Genomic DNA, 514 nt, shown 5'->3' on the forward strand with positions numbered 1-514 from the left:
CACACACACACACACAAAAACACACACACACACACACATACACACACACACACACACAAAAACACATGATGATGATGATGATGATGATGATGTATCAGGGGGTTATTTACATTTCCCTGAATGCCAGAGTAAAATGCACTCTAAACCAATTAAATACAGAAGGCAGGTGTATTAGTGAGTCACTGAAATGTTCCACACTGATGTGATTCACCTTTTAAAGCAATCAGAGCTGCTGTTAGGGGAGAAAAGCAAAAAACAGTAAACACGGAGGGTCCGGTGTTGTTTTTTAAAGAATTAAACATGTCTGAACTGAACATCGTCCTCTGTCACGTGGCATTTTGCTGTCCCAATCCCAGTCCTGAGCATGACTCAGGGGGGTGTGGCTATAATCAGAGAAGTGATCAGAACATCCTGTTCCATGTTCAACCTGAACTTCCATTTATCACAGTGACCTGAATAAATCCCTACGTTCTCCAGGTAGAGGAGACGTCGTGTACAGAGAGACGTTTGTGCA

The sequence above is a fragment of the Tachysurus fulvidraco genome, chromosome 21 (genome assembly GCF_022655615.1).
Source record: "Tachysurus fulvidraco isolate hzauxx_2018 chromosome 21, HZAU_PFXX_2.0, whole genome shotgun sequence".
NCBI lineage: Eukaryota > Metazoa > Chordata > Actinopteri > Siluriformes > Bagridae > Tachysurus > Tachysurus fulvidraco.